Source organism: Eleutherodactylus coqui, chromosome 4 (assembly GCF_035609145.1).
Source record: "Eleutherodactylus coqui strain aEleCoq1 chromosome 4, aEleCoq1.hap1, whole genome shotgun sequence".
Lineage (NCBI taxonomy): Eukaryota > Metazoa > Chordata > Amphibia > Anura > Eleutherodactylidae > Eleutherodactylus > Eleutherodactylus coqui.
In genome coordinates this window covers 7,247,447-7,266,272 of record NC_089840.1, presented here as the reverse complement: position 1 = coordinate 7,266,272, position 18,826 = coordinate 7,247,447, and positions in this window count along the sequence as shown.

The window sequence follows — 18,826 nt, the reverse complement described above, 5'->3', positions numbered from 1 at the left end:
GACTACACAGTGATCTTCAGTCATACCGTCACACTTATTGGGTATCCGTAGCCTTAGGGTAGGTCCATACAATGGCATTGCCCTGGAAATTTGCATCTGTGGCAAAATCTCAACAAATTGTGCCAATTTCTTGCAGATTTATCAGCGTGTTTTGCAAAAAAGAAAAGAAAAAAAAAAAACAATGCAAAAGTGACAACAGGAGGCTTTGTTCAATGATGTACATATATGCCACAGGGATGAAGGGAGAGTATGAAGGGGGCTCAAGAGTGGGGCCCACTTTTAGGCAGGCAAGTGCTGGCTGTTTGAAACAACTGAAGCCCCCCACAAACTGCTGCGATCAGAGCTAGCTCCAGTCACTGCCACCTCACAGTTTCACACACACAGGTAGACTTTAAAAAAATGTAAAATAAAGTCTAACAAAAACCAAAAAGATAAAAAAAATCTTTAAAAAATCTTAAAAGATAAAAACCCCTCTTCTTATTTTTGCAGCAAAAATGTAAACAAAAAGAAAACCACGTAATTGCGATCACCGTGTCAGCGAAAGTCCAATCTATTCAAATATGGCATTATTTATCCTGCACAGTGCACCCGGTGAAGAAAAAAAATACCACACTGCAAGTTTACTTGTTTGCTCACCTTGTCTCTCCCAAAAAACTAATATAAGTTGATCCAAAAAAATCATACATACCTCAGAATATTAGCCCTTAAAACTACGGACCCCCCCTAATAAAACAAGCCCTTACACGGTGCCACAAAAATAATGAGAGGTCTGGGGTATCTGCTCTCAGAATACGGCAACAGAGGGATTTTTTTTAAAGCAGAAAAATATAATATAACTAGCTGATATACCCGGCTTCGCCCGAGTTAATTTGGTACTGGTGTTTATCTGGTGTTCATACGGAAAATCTTATGAAGTCGTGGTTACTTTAGAGATACCGAGGAAAAAAATATGTTCACCATTCTGCATGGTTCTTTGCGTTACACAGGAAACACCACTTGGAGGTAATCATGCAACGTTTCTTTTACATAAAGTTACATCGGGAAGTGAGAGAATTAGATTACGTACGTAAAATTTGGACGCTAATTCTTTTGCGCTTAGAATTGAATAATTGAGTTAGGACCCATTAACTTTTCCTAATTATGACATAATCAATGCTCGTGCGAAATTTCTAATTTCTATGACATCGGAAAGTGAGAGAAATAGATTACGTACGTAAAATTTGGACGCTAATTCTTTTGCGCTTAGAATTGGATAATCGAGTTTGGACCGCTTTACTTTCCCTATTTTGGAGATAATCTTTGCTTGTGCCAAATTTCAAGTTTCTACGACCTCAGGAAGTGAGAGAATTAGATTCCGTACGTAAAATTTGGACGCTAGTTCTTTTGCGCTAGAATTAAATAATCGAGTTGGGACCCATTAACTTTTCCTATTTTGGACATAATCTATGCTCGTGCCAAATTTCATGTTTCTACGACATCGGGAAGTTGGAGAATTAGTGGCGAGTCAGTCAGTGAGGGCTTTCGTCTTTATATATATATATATATATATATATATATAAATATATATATAATGTATCGCTGTAAATTGTGCCAACCCGCGGAATAAAGTTAGCACGTCAACGTTACTGCACCACGAATACCATAAAAGCAAATCCATGCGAAAATTGGCGCAATTGTGTTTTCTTTCCCCATTTCACCCAACTTAATTTTATTTTTCAATACATTAGAGGGTACAGCAAATGCAACTCATTCTGCTAAAAAGCAAAACAGCCGTGTAGATGGAAACGGTTTTAAAAGCTTGTTAAAAGGCAAGGATGAAAAAAATGAAAATGAATACTTGAAATTTGGCTGATATTTAAGGGGTTAATTTCCTACTAACACCTGCAACTAACTACGACAGAAACAGACATGACACAGAATGAAAAATTTGCACCGCAGGTCAGTTTTCATGCAGATGTATAGGGGGTGGTGACTCCCATTATTTTGATTCCCCATATTCATCGGGTTCGTGTTAAGCAGCGTCTGGTGTAAGTGTTGTACCTCTCAGATGGTCGGAGAGCATGCGCTGGCGAGTACTACCGATTGTGGGTGGAGCTTAAGGCTTCAGAAAGCAGTAGTTAGTGTGAGAGGATAATAGAACCCTGGCGTAGGAACTTTTCAGACTGAGCTAACAAGTACCTGGGTGTGGATTAGCCTTTCCCCGTGAGAGTGTCGAGCGCAGTACTGCAAAACCGGTCCAGCAGACAGCCAGCGTATCACATAAGAAGGAAGACATTAGTGGATGCAGTACTGGTAGGGAGTCTGTGGAAGCTGAGATTTGGATATGAAAGAGTTAATGCAAGGGTGTTGCAAAATTGAGGGTACAAATAAGTGACAGTTAAGTGGAATAACTTCTGTATGGCTCATATTTAATGCACAATGTACATTACAAAGTGCATTAATATGGCCATACGGAAGTGTATAACCCCACTTGGTTTCGCGAGACCACCCCTTTAAGTGTTAACATGCCTAATACACATAGCAATGTGTCAAAGTGTAAACAATCAGCTTATCTATAGATATGACATTTCTTTTGTGCAAGTTGTATAAAAAGTGTATTCCCCCTGCGGATGGGGCTCAGAATACGAGATTACTCTTCTGACTCTGTATAAATACAAATAAAGAAGCTATATTTCCTGAAGAAACTGCCTTGGGGTCTTGGATTCTCACTACATTTCTGGGGGCTCGTCCGGGATTTGAGATGGCATGTTTGCCTCTTTGTGCTTGCAGGTCCCGTGCCTGGTTTATTGGGAGAAACTAACCACATGGCACCATTGAAGAAATTGCTTCAGAGGAGGGAGACTTTCTCCCAGTAAATACAGTGTGTCAGCTTCATGCACAAAGAACCTGTATGAGGCGCAGGAATGATAGGGAGAAAAAAAATGTGGTCGACAGAATAGGTAAGAAACCGGTTATTGGTAATTGACCTGCCTATATTTTAAGGGTAGAAGGAAAGGCTGATCCCTTTTCATGTACTTTAGGGCTTATTTAGACGACTGTATATCGGCTCAGTTTTCACGCCGAGCCGATATACGGTGTCCTTGTCTGCAGGGGGGGTGGGGAGGATGGAAGAGCCAGGAGCAGGAACTGAGCTCCCACCCCATCTCCGCCTCTTGCCACTATTTGCAATAGGAGGGGGCGAGATGGGGCGGAGCTAAGTCCTGGCGCTTAGCTCCGCCCCGTCCCTCTCATTACAAATAGTGGCGAGGGGTGGGGAAGGGTCGGGAGCTCAGTTCCTGCTCCGGGCTCTTCCATCCTCCCCCCCCTTGCAGACAAGGACACCGTATATTGGCTCGGCGTGAAAACCGAGCCGATATACGGTCGTCTAAATAAGCCCTTACAATGTATGCGTAAGAATAAAAAAAATGGAATTGACAATGTGTGCTTTTTGCCGCACATGATAAATAGGAAGTAATAGTTGTTGGTTCAATTTGAATCTGTTATTTTTGTGAATCTGTTTATATAATGTTGTAAACCCAGGTTATTATGTGGACTGCGTTACTGTATGCTGTTCCATACCTTGCTGTGATGTGTGCAATAAAAACTGGCAGACACCAGTTAAAAGAAATTCTTTCTCTGAAACATCTGTCTACACGTGTGCCCATCTCCGGTCCGAAGGGTCACCGATCCACAGGAGAGTAACCACACTTACCATAATATATATATAAGATGTGTACCACTTGCTTTGAAGTGTGAAAGATATGCTTAAACAGTTAGCCGGGCTCCAAGAGGTGGAGCTAGATGATATAAGGCCAGGGAGAGAAGAAGAGCATGTAATGGCTTTACCCCTCCTCAATACAGACCAGGAAAAAGGTGTGCATACGTTCTTGATATGTGCAACGCAATGATATGGTGTAATCAAAATATTGGGTTCCTACTTATTTAAATACTATTGAAGTATGATGCTAAAATGAGATAATTATGTACTTGACGAACCTGACGAGTGCAAACAAAAATCACATTAATAACAAAAATTTGCTTAGAGGGTATCGCATTTCCAATTTGGGTAAATTTATGGTGTCAGAGACCCGCCCAGTCAACTTATTAGGGCAGACATACTTACAGTGATACAAGCATAAATTAGGCCTTTATCCCTTTAGTGACCACCCCATTGCTTTTTTACATCCTGGCTTGCTGGGCTTTAATCCCCAGGGACTCCCGAAGGTAGCCGACAACCTGGAGCTTTCATCCTGGGCTGTGGAACCCCCCCCGTCACATGATTGCTGGCATTTACCGAATGCCAGCGATCATATGAAACTCAATAAAAAGTAAATAAAAGTTAAAGATTCAGCTGCCCTGATGTATCGGATCCATCAGGACAGCTGAAAGTACTTACCCCCGTCCTGCGTGACGTCTTGCAGCGTTCTGGCCTCCCAATCCCGCCGGCACCTTCTGCACATGCACGCCAGACATGATATGTCGGGCACATGGCACAGCAGGGCGTGCGGCCTGGGAAATGTAAAATCTCTCTGGCTCCCAACTAGCATGTGAAGCCCAGAGCAGAGAGATATCACCGGGAGCTGCTGTATGCGTTTCACAGTCACATGATCACTGCAATGGATAACAGCAATCATGTAATGTAAAAAAAAAAAAAGGTAAAAAAGAAAACAAAGTTTAAGTTTCATCTCCCCTCACGGATTATCTCTGTGAGGGGAGATGAAATTATGTACCTAAGGCCCCCGGATTTATCCACAGATATCACCATGGCTTCTGTAAATGCGCCCGCTGCCAAAAAGGCGGACGCATGTGAAAAAGCCACGGATTGCCAGGGTAATTTCTGTAACTAGCACAGACTTAGGCCTTATTCACATGGATGTAAATGCATTTCACGGACAGCACATGGACCCATTATAGACTATGAGACCAGAAATGATGGTCCGTATGAAAAAAAACTCAAAACCTTGCTGCATGCCCTATTCTGGTCCGTATCACGGAGAGGAGTAGACCATGCAATGACCACGTTCCCCGCACATCGGACAGGTGTCTGTGTGTTGTCTGATGCTTATTGCACCCAAGATTCTCCGCTACAACATGCATACGGCCATAAATAGAGAGGGCCGTGCACAAGCAGAGTAGTCAAGACATAAGGAGTCTCCGGCACAAGGTCTACTTTTCCCCCATATATTCCTTTATTTTCACTTTTAACATTGAAGACATTTTCTTTAACATTCCTTAGCACACAGTCACAGTCCTCTTCTTCATTGTGATCCCATTGTGATAGTCAATAAAGTAGATATAAACATGTCTGTAAAGAGTCTAGATAGTGTTTGCCTCGTCCTCCTATCACGTCGTCAATGTTACCTTCTTAACCTTTTCTGATTACACCAGGGACATTGTGCTGGTTTCTGGGCTGGAAAACGGGTACCTTTCTCCGTAGTAAAGATGTCCGCCACCAAGAGGAGATAGTGGAAAACGAGTGCCGGCATAAAAAACAGGAGTACTGGTGACTGGTGGGATTAGTATTTGGCTTACACATGGCGAATTTGGTGGTGTCAATGAGACATTGTTATTAATTGTGCATTTTTGAAGAGTGATCTTGTAGGCGGCCGATGTCTCACACGAGGACATGACGTATTCACTGTCTTCAGGCTTGTTTTCCACCATCGTAATTTTTGTCAGGAGAGATTTCAACACAATAAGAATGACGATGAATGCAAAGATGTACATCACATCTCCGAAGGACATGGACCATCGATAGTCCCCAAAGGTCTCATTTCGGAGCCTGTTGGGCTGCTGAACGAGGCATTTTACAGGAGTGGAATAGACCTCTGTTCTGTTCGACCATTCGATTTGGTTGTAGACAAGTTTCTTTTGGTCCTAAAATTACAAAGCAGCAAAACTGAGCAACGAAAAAACAAAATTGAGCAAAACTACAAGATGCAAAATAGTTTATTTGGGCATATGACGATCATAGATGGGGTCCTCTGTTCAAACCGCCTTCTATTGGTCAGAACAAGGAGCCAATCCATAGAGAAAGACTCAGGGCAACCATGGTATTGATTTCCCAGGGAGCCATGTCAGATTCTCAGCTGTTTTCAGAGATGGATGATCGCTGATTGCCAGACCCTCAGTGATCAGATGATCTTTGGAAGAGGTGTATTCAAAAGTTGATTCACAATTCAGATAGGCGCATTTCATGATTTTAGATAGTGCTCATGGATCAATTGTTTAAGGTGGTTTCCAGGATTTTACAATATTGGCCTATCCTTTATGCTAAACATGCAAGTTATTGTTTTAATAGAGCCCAAGGGAAATGATGGCTACCAATACCGTCAGTGTTACATGGGGGTGCTGGTAAGTTCGTGGCTTTGCGATCTCCATCTGTTTCCATGCCAATAAGCACTCTATCATTTGAAAACTCAATCTTTGTTATACTTTGTGAGCACATTTTGGCGTGACCTCATCTGCCATTCTTATATTATGCAGGTTTAAGGACAACATGGTGGAGTCTGCAGCAGATTTCACTGCAAAGAAGAAACAGTGAGGAAGTTCTGAAAGACATGTTGGCCAAAGATATTTACAAAGACCTGGTGCAAACATCATTTGACAGGCGACCTTTGTATTCCACAGAGAGAAATTGGGTTGCCAGCTTTGAAATCGACCACTTCCACACGGATGATGAAGACTGGAGGCCTCCACTGGTGAATTTTTGCTAAGATGATAGCCAAGCCTCTGAACATTTCATGTGACAGTTGAGTCCATAATTAACGATCATCTGGACATTAGGAAAGTATCTGCCAAGTGGGTCCTATAAAGTTTGTCAGCTGATGAAAAGGGTGCCTAAGTGCAAGCTTCCCAGGGAACTCTGCAGCATTCTCAACAGGATGCTGATGCTTTCCCATCCTGACTAATGAGGATGGACGAGACGTGGATTTTCATATATGATCTCGAGTTAAAGAGCAGTCAAAAAAAAGCACAGGGCCGTGTCGGGGCCCAAAAAGGGCCCGTAAGAGGAAGTCCTGCATGACAGGGTTGCTAGGGAACCAGAGTCAGGAAAGGATAGAGTTAAATTGCTGGTGGTGCGAGAGAAGCAGGGAAAGCGGGAAGCGTGTGGTAATGGGGGAGTTGGAGCTGATTGGTGGAGATAGGAGGGGGAGGAGTTTAGGGAGATTTTAAAAAGGGGGATTAAGGCGAGAGTTCCATTTTCAAAAAAGGTTAGAGTACAGAGCTACGAGGAGGCAGATTTAGTCATGCAGCGGTAACAGGCAGCGGTGAGAGAGGCGGCTGTACAGCGGCGCTGTTAGATTTACCTTATGCATCTGTGAAGGAAGTCTTGGAGCAGTTGCAGGCAGCAGCGGAGCGTCACCCTCCATGGTGGCTGCAGCAGGAGGTAGCCGGCATGTTAATCGCAGACAGGAGCGGGAGTGAGGATCCATCGTGCGCGTAGGGCCAGTCCTCCAGCTAGATTGATAGCTGAGGAGGAGGAGCACGGACCCGATACAGGATGAGGAGCCCCTCCAGGAACCCTCTGGACAGTTGCCCTCTTCCCAGAGCTAGGGGAAGCGGGTACAGACTTGTCCAGGAGGAATCCTGGACAATGGCCAGGTCCAACCGCTTATCGCAGGTCTCACTCTCCACGGTGGTTGGGGAGTGTGAGGTCAGTGTACAGGCGGAAGAAATGGCTAGCTCCTTGGGTGATGTACCAGTCCAGGAGCCAGCCTGGCAGCAGGAGAGACAGAGGAGCTGTGGGATGGAGCAGTTGTGCCACGGTCAGCTCGGAGCAGGGCCAGTTAGCGAAGGGTCTCAGCAGCAGGAAGATTCGCCTATGGCCATGGTGAGCTTGGCTGAGAGCACCAGGCAGCAGAATTGGTCTGGGGATGTGCTGGAAGAGGTTGCAGAGAGGATCCAAATGAGGTCGGCGGTGTTGTGCCACGAACCAGACGGACAACAATTTGGCCCTGTAGAATTCGATACAGGACGAGGAACACCGACTGGAAGCTTGTTCTGTTGTCAGCTGGAGGAATCAATGGCGGATGTGGGGCAGATGGCAGAGAGCCGACAGGATCCGCATAGTACAGCTGGTGGGGTCACAGCGCCCATGCGGCCAGGTGAGCAATATTTTATGTTGTGTATGTCTAATACTGATGATAAAAGAAATGTAAGGGGAGGGGATAGTAATGTGGGTATGGGGGAGGGGATAGTAATGGTTAGGCGGACATACTGAAGGGGATTTGGGGTTGTTACTGCGCAATCTACGGGAAATATTGGCTTGTTGTAAGCGGGGGTTAGAGGCAAGAGGTCAGGTGACTCCTTCTCCGATGGCGGCTTGGTTAGCTTCAGGAGTTTCTGGTAATGTTCATGAGGCGGGAACAATACAGGGGAGCCAGCGGGTGAAAGCTTCAGGGACGTCAGGGGTGATGGGGATGTGATTCGTCTGGACGATAAGGCTAAAGGGGAGGTTTATGTCTGTTTTGAAGGACCGCTGGGGGCACATTTAAAGAAGGAAGTGAAAGAAGAAATTTAGAGTGATGAATATGTGGAGATTTTTTCTTTGTTATTATTAGAAAAATTTAATTTGGAAAAAGGGAAAAGAACGAAACACAAAAAAGAAGAGAAAAGAAACAGTGGCGGATGATTCCACAGACTTTTCAGAACTGGTTACAAGCGTTTGCGATTTTGGCTAGCGTGATTGGGGAGAAGAGTCCTGAGAACTGTTCGGGATTATTTTGTTATTTGGATGCAATAGGCGAAGCGTGCCGGACTTGTGGTGGGCAAACGTGGCTGCGCTACGATGAACTGTCTCATCAGCGAAAGGCGGTTAAAAAAATTTTAAATCAGCATTACAACATGAAGAGATTGTGACGGAGAAGTTGCATAAAGAGGCGAGTTTAGGTAGACTGGTGGGGCCATTTGGTTCGCTGCCTTGGGATCATTTAGTTGTATTGGCGCTTGGGGTGGCACCTAAAAAAGAGCTGAACAAATTTCGGTTGATACATCACTTGTCGTACCCAAAAGGGGCGCCGGTAAATGATGGTAAGGACCCGGAACTTTGTTCAGTCGTATATACGTCATTTGACACATCTGTAAAATGGGTTCGTAGTTACGGGCCGGGGGCGCTGCTGGCAAAAACTGATATTGAATCAGCTTTTCATTTGCTTCCGGTTCACCCAGATAGTTGTCGGTTATTCGGTTGTTATCGGGACGGTGCATTTTTTGTTGACAGGTGTTTACCGATGGGTTGTTCTATTTCATGTGCTTATTTTGAGGCTTTTAGTCCATTTTTGGAGTGGGTAATTTGTGACGTGTCTGGAGTTAGGTCTGTCATCCATTATTTGGACGATTTTTTGTGTATTGGCCCAGTGAATGAGCCCATTTGCAGAATTTTGTTAAATGCGGGGCAATGGGTCGCCAGTCATTTTGGTGCCGTTGGCTCCGGAAAAAACAGAAGGGCCTGTGATGTCTGAGCTTTTTGGGGATTATGATTGATACGGAGGCAATGGAGTTCCGTTTGCCACCGGACAAGTTGGTATCACTGGACTAGGATTTACTGAAGGCCTGATTGAGTAAGAAAATTGCTCTTAAGGATTTGCAATCCTTATTGGGAATGCTAAATTCTGCATATAGGATCAGGCCCATGGGCCGGGTTTTTTGTCGGAGAATGGCTCGGGCTACAGCCGGGGTAAAATCACCTCATCATTTTATTAGGATCACAAGAAATTTGAAAGCTGACTTGGTGGTTTGGCCGTCATTTCTTAAAAAATATAATGGTAGGTCGTTAGTGGTGGAAATTGGGGTATATAATGTGGATTGTGAGCTTTTTATGGATGCAGCTGTGGGTGTAGATTTTGGGGCGTTTTTCAGAAAACAATGCTATGCGGCAGCTTGGCCGGCAGAATGGGTGGGAGCAGGGTTGGTTAGGAATTTAGTGTTGCTTGAATTGTTTCCGATTGTGATGGCGATTTGGGGGGGAGCGGTTTCGGAATAAGAAGGTGAAATTTTGTTGTGACACTATGGGTGTGGTGTGGGCTATTAATGCGGTGACCGCACATTCTCCAGCTGTGGAGGATTTATTGTGACACTTGGTGTTGTGTTTGCCGCTGAATGCATGGGTGGTGGCAGCGCAGGTCCTGGGGGTGGAGAATTCCATTGCTGACCCAATTTCTCATTTTTTAGTGGGATCACTTTTGTACGCTGGTACCAGATGCAGAGGGGGGAGGAATACAATGCCCTCCGGAACTTGGGAGATGTGAGGGTGGAAGAGGATAAGATGGGGGCATTATTGTGGTTGTTGAGTGAAGCATCAAGTGGGGGTTGGTTCGTAGCAAAGGTGGATCAGATAATGGCAGGCTTGGCCTGTAATTTTAAGTTACGGGGGTTGTGGGATGTTACAAAAAAATGTTGTGGTTAGACAGGCTTTAACATTGTTCGTTAGGCCGAATGAAGACAATGTCCATCTAGTCCAGCCTGTCTAGCCTCCTGTTTTGTTGATCCAGAGGAAGGCAAAAAACCCCAAGAGCAAAAGCCAATTAACCCTTTTGGGGAAAAAATTCCTTCCCAACTCCCTAATGGCAATCAGACTGTTCCCTGGATCAACCCCTATCTGCCTGTATACCCGGATTAACAATTAACCTAAGATTTTGAAAGGTTTCAGAAAAGGAAAACAGTTAAAGGATACCGTAGGAGAAGGCTAATTTCATTTGCAATTTTGAAGCAATTGGGCAAGGCGTTGAAAACAGTTTTCCATAATGACTTGAAGGTGGCCCTATTTAAATTGGCTTTTTCATTGACATTTTTTTGGGCTTTTTGCATTTTTGAATTGGTGTACCCATGTTTGTAAGTGGGGGGTGGTTTAATGGAAGCAGATGTCATGGTATTGGGTGACAAAGTGGAAATTTGGTTGAAGCGATCTAAGAAATCAATTTGGGGAAAGGAAAGGATTATTTGGGGAGCAGTGCCAGGGGTAAAGATGTGATTAGTAAAATGCATGATTAGGTTAAAAGCGTGTTTTTTTATTGATAGGGGGGGTCCATTATTGAAACATTGTAATGGGTCTGTTTTATCCAAATTTCAATTTGGGGCTGTTTTGAAGAACTTTGAGAGTTTGGGGTTTGGAAAATGCTGGTTATTCTCCCCATTCCTTTAGGATTGCAGAGGCTGCTGAATGGAGTTTGAACCTGGCGGTGGTTCAAAAAATTGGTCGTTGGGAATCAAATAGATATCGGATTTATGTGAGGCCGGAAGGGTGGTTTAATGAACCGGAGTGAAGTCTTATTAAGGGGATAGTAACAAAATGGAGTTTGTTGGGTTATTAGGAATAGAAAACATTAGTGTTTTGTTTTTTGTTTTGACAGGTCAAGGCCCGGCGTTAATAGGGATCCTTGGACATTTGTTTGTCTTCTGTGCGGTGGAGCGTACAAAGATCAGACGGGAGGGCCGTCAGTTGGGTTTTTCTAGAATGGAGGCAATAATTTGTTGGATGGGTATAGGGGAATGATGTGGGGCAGAGTGTAGCCTGAAGTGACATCTTTTGTAGTGTTGGATGGAGCTCTGGACATCTTAGTGCTGCATGCTGGGGGCAACAATTTGGGTGGACGACCTGCGAGAGAGGGGCGCAGGGATATACAGCACGATTTCCAAAGATTGCACAAACTGTTTCCTGAAATGATCATTGTATGGTCAGAAATACTTCCCAGAAAGTCAAGGAGGATGACTAGGACTGCTGAAAAAATTAACAAAGTGCAAATCCAGATAAACGGACATATTTCAGGATTTGTGGCGCGGAATGGGGGAATAAACGTTTGTCATACTATTTTGGAAGTGGGTGATGAGGGTTTTTGGCTAAGGGATGGGGTTCATTTAAATGCAGTGGGGATTCACACGTGGACACTGGCAATACAAGAAGGGATAGAAAGGGTGCTGCAGTTGTGGGGGGCTGTGCAAAGTTAGGTGGTATGTCATGCTGGCTGTGGTGGGTGGGGGAGGCGGGTTTGTTATATTGAGTGGATGGAAGTTTTGGTGAGTAAGACTTCACACCCTGTTGGTTTATAGTAGTTGGGTCTGTTGCATGGGGGAAGGCCAGAGAAGGGATCCTGGGTGGCCTTGATCAATTTCTGATCAAGGTTTGGTTTTATGTGGAAAGCACCAGGCACTTATTTTTTTGGTTGTGTCTCCAAGGGCCTCCTCTCCTTAAGGCAAAAAGGTTAAAATGTTAATATGTAATGCTGTTTTGTTAAATAAAATGCCTGCTGTGGCAAAAAATATCCAACAAAAATGTTGGGCCTCAGTCTGTTGATTGAAGGTAACATGGGAAGGTGGTAAGCCTGGGGCGAGTCTAGCATACCAGGGTCATGGAGACACAGTGGTTCCCCATGTCCAAAGAAGCTCAGAGTGCAGATGTCGTCACCAAGGTGATGGCGTCTGTCTTCTAGGATGAAGATGGGACACTGCTTGCGGACGACCTTTCAAAAGGGTCTGTTATCACGTCTATGTATTACACAGCACTTCTGGATAAATTGGAGGAGGCATTAAAATCTAAAGGCCCTTTTAGACACCATGATTTAAGCTAAAACCCCCCCCCCAAAAAACAAAAAACGCTCAAAGACATCTTTTGAGCGATAATCGTTGTGTGTAACTGCACTGACATCGTGCAGTCTTCGTTAAGCCGTCGTTGATAGTTGTCTTTCAGTGTGCTGAAAGATCAGCGATCAGTTATCAGGAATTCACAGCAGGATACAGCCGATACTATTGTTTCAGCTGTATCCCGCTCCCTGAACACAGGCGGGGTATGAAGAACACAGCTGGACAGCTGTGTTCTTCATTCCCTGCTCGGAGCGCTTGGCTGTATAACAGCCAGGCGCTCCGAGCAGAGAACAGCTGGATGCAGAAGACAAGCGGCCCGGCTTGTCTTCTGCATCCCCCACTCGGAGTGCTCAGCTGTATAGCAGCCGGGTGCTCCGAGCAGAGAACAGCTGGATGCAGAAGACAAGCGGCCCGGCTTGTCTTCTGCATCCCCCACTCGAAGCACAAGGTGATCGCTGAATGTTTGAGCAATCTACTTGCCCTGTATAAAAAGCACACAACGATGATCGCTCAAAAAATAAATTGCTCAAAAGATTTTTTTGAGCGATAATCGTTGAGTCTAAGCTTTAAAGGTGTGAAAAGTTGAGCCGAGGTGTTGCGTTCTTGCATGGCAATGGCTCACCCCACACAGCAATCATCACCCAGAGCAAACTGGCTGATCCAGGCTTCGAGGTGCTGGATCCTTTCGGCCCCATCGGACGATCATCTGTTTTCTAATTTGAACAAACACCTCAAAGGAACCAAATTTACCTCCATTTTTGATGCAACGGCTGCGGCTGTAAACTGGTTTTCAAAGGAATTCTATCTGGATGGGTTGAGGAACTTGTAACCCCGCAGTCAGAAGAGCATCGATGTCCAAGGGGGCCGTGCAGAATAAATGGGACATTGTTTTATGTCAATTTTTTGTGGTCAGAGCCGAGGACTCATCAGCGCCCCCTTGTATCTTTGGGGTAGCTGCAACATTAGACATTTAACATCCTACTTCCTTGCTCCATGTTGTCTCTGACGGCGGCCCAGGATGTAATATAATTTAGATGGGCAGTCTTGCTGGACAAGTCGTACCCCATAATGTGATCTAGTGACCATTTTGGGGTACATATGATTATGATTCACTTTGAACAATTTTTGGGGGTGGAAAGGGAAAAAACGCAATAAACCTGCCATCTTTTGTGGGATTCTTAATATTTGATACGCAGCAAAAAAGAAAAAGGTTATTTTTAGTCTAATTGTTGTTCCAGTTGCAGCGATAGGAAAGTATTATTGCTGAATGCGACCAACTGAAAGGCACGCCATTAGGCCACGCCTCTGGCATAGTAACCTATCGGCAGTCTGTGGTCATACCCCACGGCACCTGATGGGTTAATAGAGGCACTCACTCTCTCTGACGGACGACTAGGGTGCAGCTGTTGCATCTATGGGGTCCAACATCCCGGTTCAGCGTTTCCTCTGATCCTCGGTGCTTGGGCCGTAGTTACATGGCTGAGAAAAACGTGCAAGCTCTGTGCGAATGCGCGGCGCATTGTAATTACCCATAACGACTTAACGCGACAACACAAGACGGAAATACTGAAGCAGGTCTTATTCTCATGTGATTCGCGTGTGAGATTAGGACTTGCAGGGCGCGACGTCTCGCACATCGCACAGCACACGGACGCCATGTGAGATGCGCCTGAGAACCTCGAGCACAACCTGCTTTCAGCCATGTAAATACAGCTTCATGCGGATGAATGGGTCTGATTTTGGTGCATGAAGAACAGACCAGTTTTAGCCCACGTTGCGTCCGTTTGCCTCGTGTGCGCCCGTTCTTTACTTCTGTGCGACATCCGTTTTTTTCTCACTTGTAAGAGATGATCCGGGAGCAACCGAGTGGACAAGAATATAATCCGGATACACTCGCCCAGGGGCGTAGCTATAGGGGATGCAGCTGCACCGGGGCCCCGAAGCCTTAGGGGGCCCATAAGGCTTCTCCTCTCCATATTGGAAGCCCAGTACTATGAATAAAGCATTATAGTTGGGGCCCTGTTACAGGTTTTGCATTGGGGCCCAGAAGCTTCAAGCTACGCCTCTGCACTCACCAATTATTTTGCGCACCCATTGGCTGGAATCAATGACTGACCGCCAAGAAATCAGATCCGACCGTCAGTCTGTGCGAAAGAAACAAGACGCATTCACTATAACGGATCAGAGCGCGGTCGGACGTGTACATCTGTAGATCAGCCTACGTGCGGCACCATCACAGCGCTTTACGGGTGCGTTCACACATCGCTGCCGCAGAGCGTCCACATCCAACCTGCGCCAATCAGATTATATTCACACAGAGGGATTTACTGCCGGATTTTCGGACCGAAAAAAATTCAATCTGAAATTGCACGGAAATAGAAGACATTGATGTGTGGGGATGATCAGCTGCGTCTTATAATCATCACACAGCACGCAGCGGACATCACACAGCATGCGATGCCTTTAAGGTCCCATTCAAATCAATGTGCGATGCGTTCCGAGGAAAGCGAAAAAAAACAAGACACGCAGCGATTTTTTGCCTCCCAGCATCGCTCGTGTGTATGACTCCATTCAAAACAATGGCGTTCTTATTCGCACAAGTTTCGCGCCCGTGTTGCCCCTTATAGCGCCCCGTATCGTCCATCGGAGGCCGAGGATGCACTTATAATACAGAAGAGGAAATTCAAGGATCTTTAGACTCAAACACAGCAAGGAAAATGTAATAATGCTGAGAACCAGACAGCCCACCTGATCCGGACGCACAGAAGCCGCGGCGGCAGCGAGGGCGAACAACAGCGATTCTCTGCAGATGAAGCTCAGAACCAGCATGGCGGCCGTCTGCGGGCGATGACTGTCAGCAGAATATGTAGGATGGAATCTCCTTCCCAGTGTGTGCAGCTCCATCCTAGCAGCGGTCTGCCGGTGACTAGCTGCACCTGTCCTCCTCCCACACCGAGCTGCAGCTTCCTTCCTCTTCACCGGCTTGGGCTTTCAGTCATAGACTTCAAGGGAGGCCAAAATCCACAACATGAGCTGCGGATTCCGAGAACAGCGGATTCAGAAATTACACAGATAATCCGCAGTAAGACGCGCAACGACTCACGGTGGATTTATTTACCCACAGCAACCCTGCAGCGCGCGCGCCCCACGTGACATCGGCCTCACGGCGGGTCCGTGCGGCGTTTGTGGAAAATGCCATTTTCTGTGCCAGAAGTGGATCCAGTGGGAGGGAGAAGTAAACATTCCTCCTTCAGGGCGCTGCAGACGGGTGAACAAACCACAGAGGATAGTACCGACTGATTTCAATGGGTTCCTCACATTCAGCATTTTTGCGCTATATTTTCGCACGTGTGAAAATATACTCAATAGGCTCTATTTTTGTGCGCAGCGGAGGCACCATGGGAGGCTATAGGGGAGGCTATAGGGGAGCACAACTGCACACTGAACTGGGCAATTTTGCAGTGTTAATCAATAACACTGGGGACTAATTAGGCTGCCCAGCCACTTAAATCACGGTGTGTGTGTGTCCCGCGCCAATGCGAACGGTATCGGCAGCGTAGAAAAGTACAGTAGAACAAACCTGCGAAAGCACATGATAGCGCTCCCTGCACAGCGCAATCCTGTCACGCTCCAGAAGCGCCGGAATATTAGCCGCAGGCGTATATATGTAGGCAGCACATGACAGGGTTAACGGGGAGGCTAGGGGTTAACAGTAGTGCAGAGGTGTGGGGGGGGGTGAGAATAGGGAGGGGGGAGCAGTTAGAAAGTGCGGGAAAAGCAGGAGGAGGAGTTTCAGTCGGCAGCAGAAGGAAGAAGGAGCAGAAGAGAAGAAGACGGAGACAGCGAGGAAGTAGAGAGAAGAAATCGTGAGTAAAGAAGAGTGAAGACGGCTGGAAGCACCGAAGAGCCCGAAGAGGAGCGTCTGGAAGAGCCCAGAAGACGATTTACCGGTATGGACGGCGTCATGGAGAGGATCCGGGCAGCGGTGGAGGAGCGGGGCTTAGACTGGCTGGTGAGCTTACTGGATGCAGGGGCCCCTGGCCCGGAGCACGTGGGAGCGGGTCCGGCGCAGGCTGCGGGAGCGGAGGAAGCGGCGCCCGTTCTATCAGCTGCAGCGCCGGGCAGAGGAAGAGGACGGAGCCCGGCTGCTGCTGGGAGCCGGGTGACGGAAGCAGCAGCGGGACGAAGCCCAGGGACAGTGCATGGCCGCAATGCCTCAGCGGTGGGGAGGCGCGGGACACAGGCAGTAGAGAGGAGAGAGCCGAGGCCACGGAGGGCTCGCGCCCCAGCGCGGCTGAGCCCTGAGTTAACCCCTCAGCGTCGGCGCCGCATTGAGAGTCCCTCACGGGCCCCTCCGGGCCGGCTCCCAGTTTCCAATTTAGCAGGTGGGGAGCGCGGGCCCGGGAGGAATCTCACCAGGCGGGTCGGTGCAGCGTCTGGCTCCAGGTCCCGTGCCGCCAGGGGGGCGGGGCCTGGCACCGGACCGTCGGCGGAGAGATCTGGAGCAGCGTGGGGCCGCTCGCCGGGAGAGGTGGTGGTCGGCGAGCAGCCTCACAGTTTTCTTTCAGTCCTACAGGACACGCGGCCCGCGGGAGCCAGTTCGAGCAGCAGAGGAGCGGCTGCGACTCCGGTGGCGCGACTGCAGCCAGATGAGGACCTCGAGTGCCAGCGCGGATCACCGTCTGACGAGGACTCGGATCCGCTGGAGGGAGGTTCGGCGGCTGGTGGGACTACAGCCCCTACGCAGCCAGGTGAGCGAACACACGGGGACACACATATCGCAGTTAGCCGCGTTGCGCAAGCGGCAGATAGTGTGGGGGGGCGCACAGGGGGCGGGGGGGCGTCGGTAGGCACGCAGGGCGCAGCGAGCGAGTTGGGGTTAATGTTAGGGGGATTATTGGAGCTTTGGCGCAAGCAACAGTCGGGGCCAGGGCCGTCGCCGGTATCCGCCTGGACTTTACCGTCCAATGCGGTGAGTGGTCGCGATAGCGACACGGGGGGAGTTGGGACGGGATCGTCGGTGGGGCAGCAAGCAGCGCCTGTCACGGTAGGCGTTCAGACAGAAAAGGAAGGGGACAGGATTCGCCTTGATGACAGAGCGAAGGGGGAGGTATATGTTTGCTTTGAAGGCCCCCTAGGTGCGCACTTGAAAAAGGAGGTTAGAGAAAAGATCTGGCGCGACGAGTACGTCGAGATCTTTTCCCTTCTCCCTTTAGAAAAATTTAATTTGGATAAAGGGAAAAGGACGGAATACAAGAAGGAGGAGGAAGAGAAACGTCGGTGGCGACTGATTCCACAGACTTTCTCTAATTGGATGCAAGCTTTCGCTATTCTGGCTAGCGTTATAGGGGAAAAGGCGCCGGAGAATTGTTCCGGCCTCTTTTGTTACCTCGACGCGATAGGGGAGGCGTATAGGGTGTATGGGGGACAGACGTGGCTTAGGTATGACGAGCAGTTTCGTCAAAGAAAAGCGATCCGACCGTCTATTCGGTGGGATCAGAAAGACATAGGGCTGTGGTTGAGGGTAATGGCCCCAGTTAGGTTCGGGCAGCCCTTTCAGGGAGGGGCCGGGACGAGTAGCTCGGCCACCGGTTCCCAGGGAGGAAGTCAGGGCGGACAGTCGGGGAGTCATAGGCTCGGATTGTGTTGGCAGTTTAACGACGGCCAATGCAAATTCGGAAATAGCTGCAGGTTCAAGCACGTTTGCTCCCTGTGTAACGCTACATCACACGGAGCAGCAAAGTGCTTTAAGAAAGGAAAAGGAAAGTTTTTCGGGGCAGCTGGAAAAAGGGATGACACCAGTGAAACTGGCAAAGATGGTGCCGTTTCTAAATAGGTACCCCGACCGAGAGAAGGCCATTTTATTATTAGTAGGTTTTAGGGATGGTTTTAAAATTCCCGCCCCAGTTCATAGGGTTCCTGTTACTACAAAAAATTTACCGTCGGCGCTCCGGTATTCGGCGGTGGTAACAGAGAAATTGCGTAAGGAGGTTCAGTTAGGACGGATGGCGGGGCCGTTTAGCTCCCCTCCGGTTACGGAGTTTGTAGTTTCTCCGCTTGGAGTAGTTCCTAAAAAAGAGCCAAACAAGTTCAGGCTCATACATCACTTGTCCTACCCGAAAGGGGCGTCAGTGAACGACGGTATTGACCCGGAAATTTGTTCCGTGGTGTATACCTCTTTTGACGCCGCTACGAAATGGGTGCGCAAGTACGGGCAGGGGGCTAGGTTGGCTAAAGTGGACATTGAGTCCGCTTTTAGGTTACTCCC